This window comes from Bombina bombina, chromosome 2, assembly GCF_027579735.1.
Source record: "Bombina bombina isolate aBomBom1 chromosome 2, aBomBom1.pri, whole genome shotgun sequence".
Lineage (NCBI taxonomy): Eukaryota > Metazoa > Chordata > Amphibia > Anura > Bombinatoridae > Bombina > Bombina bombina.
The window spans coordinates 894,269,867-894,273,126 of NC_069500.1; positions in this window are offsets into that span (position 1 = coordinate 894,269,867).

A 3,260-nucleotide genomic window follows, 5' to 3' on the forward strand; every position below is an offset into this window, starting at 1 on the left:
CTCTTTGACCAAGAATCAAGCGTTCAATCTCCATACCTTTAAATTTAAGGATTTCAGATCCTGATGGAAAAAAGGACCTTGTGACAGAAGGTCTGGTCTTAACGGAAGAGTCCACGGTTGGCAAGAGGCCATCCGGACAAGATCCGCATACCAAAACCTGTGAGGCCATGCCGGAGCTACCAGCAGAACAAACGAGCATTCCTTCAGAATCTTGGAGATTACTCTTGGAAGAAGAACTAGAGGCGGAAAGATATAGGCAGGATGATACTTCCAAGGAAGTGATAATGCATCCACTGCCTCCGCCTGAGGATCCCGGGATCTGGACAGATACCTGGGAAGTTTCTTGTTTAGATGGGACGCCATCAGATCTATTTCTGGAAGTTCCCACATTTGAACAATCTGAAGAAATACCTCTGGGTGAAGAGACCATTCGCCCGGATGCAACGTTTGGCGACTGAGATAATCCGCTTCCCAATTGTCTACACCTGGGATTTGAACCGCAGAGATTAGACAGGAGCTGGATTCCGCCCAAACCAAAATTCGAGATACTTCTTTCATAGCCAGAGGACTGTGAGTCCCTCCTTGATGATTGATGTATGCCACAGTTGTGACATTGTCTGTCTGAAAACAAATGAACGATTCTCTCTTCAGAAGAGGCCAAAACTGAAGAGCTCTGAAAATTGCACGGAGTTCCAAAATATTGATCGGTAATCTCACCTCCTGAGATTCCCAAACTCCTTGTGCCGTCAGAGATCCCCACACAGCTCCCCAACCTGTGAGACTTGCATCTGTTGAAATTACAGTCCAGGTCGGAAGCACAAAAGAAGCCCCCTGAATTAAACGATGGTGATCTGTCCACCATGTTAGAGAGTGTCGAACAATCGGTTTTAAAGATATTAATTGAGATATCTTCGTGTAATCCTTGCACCATTGCTTCAGCATACAGAGCTGAAGAGGTCGCATGTGAAAACGAGCAAAGGGGATCGCGTCCGATGCAGCAGTCATAAGACCTAGAATTTCCATGCATAAGGCTACCGAAGGGAATGATTGTGACTGAAGGTTTCGACAAGCTGTAATCAACTTTAGACGTCTCTTGTCTGTTAAAGACAGAGTCATGGACACTGAATCCATCTGGAAACCCAGAAAGGTTACCCTTGTCTGAGGAATCAAAGAACTTTTTGGTAAATTGATCCTCCAACCATGATCTTGAAGAAACAACACAAGTCGATTCGTATGAGATTCTGCTAAATGTAAAGACTGAGCAAGTACCAAGATATCGTCCAAATAAGGAAATACCACAATACCCTGTTCTCTGATTACAGACAGCAGGGCACCGAGAACCTTTGTAAAAATTCTTGGAGCTGTAGCTAGGCCAAACGGCAGAGCCACAAACTGGTAATGCTTGTCCAGAAACGAGAATCTCAGAAACTGATAATGATCTGGATGAATCGGAATATGCAGATATGCATCCTGTAAATCTATTGTGGACATATAATTCCCTTGCTGAACAAAAGGTAAGATAGTCCTTACAGTTACCATCTTGAACGTTGGTATCCTTACATAACGATTCAATATTTTTAGATCCAGAACTGGTCTGAAAGAATTCTCCTTCTTTGGTACAATGAAGAGATTTGAATAAAACCCCATCCCCTGTTCCGGAACTGGAACTGGCATAATTACTCCAGTCAACTCTAGATCTGAAACACATTTCAGAAATGCTTGAGCTTTTACTGGATTTACTGGGACACGGGAAAGAAAAAATCTCTTTGCAGGAGGTCTCAACTTGAAACCAATTCTGTACCCTTCTGAAACAATGCTCTGAATCCAAAGATTGTGAACAGAATTGATCCAAATTTCCTTGAAAAAACGTAACCTGCCCCCTACCAGCTGAGCTGGAATGAGGGCCGCACCTTCATGTGGACTTAGAAGCAGGCTTTGCCTTTCTAGCTGGCTTGGATTTATTCCAAACTGGAGATGGTCTCCAAACTGAAACTGCTCCTGAGGATGAAGGATCAGGCTTTTGTTCTTTGTTGAAACGAAAGGAACGAAAACGATTATTAGCCCTGTTTTTACCTTTAGATTTTTTATCCTGTGGTAAAAAAGTTCCTTTCCCACCAGTAACAGTTGAAATAATGGAATCCAACTGAGAACCAAATAATTTGTTACCCTGGAAAGAAATGGAAAGTAAAGTTGATTTAGAAGCCATATCAGCATTCCAAGTTTTAAGCCATAAAGCTCTTCTAGCTAAAATAGCTAGAGACATAAACCTGACATCAACTCTGATAATATCAAAAATGGCATCACAGATAAAATTATTAGCATGTTGAAGAAGAATAATAATATCATGAGAATCACAATGTGTTACTTGTTGCGCTAAAGTTTCCAACCAAAAAGTTGAAGCTGCAGCAACATCAGCCAAAGATATAGCAGGTCTAAGAAGATTACCTGAACACAGATAAGCTTTTCTTAGAAAGGACTCAATTTTCCTATCTAGAGGATCCTTAAACGAAGTACCATCTGACGTAGGAATAGTAGTACGTTTAGCAAGGGTAGAAATAGCCCCATCAACTTTAGGGATCTTGTCCCAAAATTCTAGTCTGTCAGATGGCACAGGATATAATTGCTTAAAACGTTTAGAAGGAGTAAATGAATTACCCAAATTATCCCATTCTTTGGAAATTACTGCAGAAATAGCATCAGGGACAGGAAAAACTTCTGGAATAACTACAGGAGATTTAAAAACCTTATTTAAACGTTTAGATTTAGTATCAAGAGGACCAGAATCCTCTATTTCTAAAGCAATTAGGACTTCTTTAAGTAAAGAACGAATAAATTCCATTTTAAATAAATATGAAGATTTATCAGCATCAACCTCTGAGACAGAATCCTCTGAACCAGAGGAATCATCAGAATCAGAATGATGATGTTCAGTTAAAAATTCATCTGTAGGGAGAGAAGTTTTAAAAGATTTTTTACGTTTACTAGAAGGAGAAATAACAGACATAGCCTTCTTTATGGATTCAGAAACAAAATCTCTTATATTATCAGGAACATTCTGCACCTTAGATGTTGAAGGAACTGCAACAGGCAATGGTACTTTACTAAAGGAAATATTATCTGCTTTAACAAGTTTGTCATGACAATCAATACAAACAACAGCTGGAGAAATAGCTACCAAAAGTTTACAGCAGATACACTTAGCTTTGGTAGATTCAGCACTTGACAGCGATTTTCCTGTAGTATCTTCTGACTCAGATGCA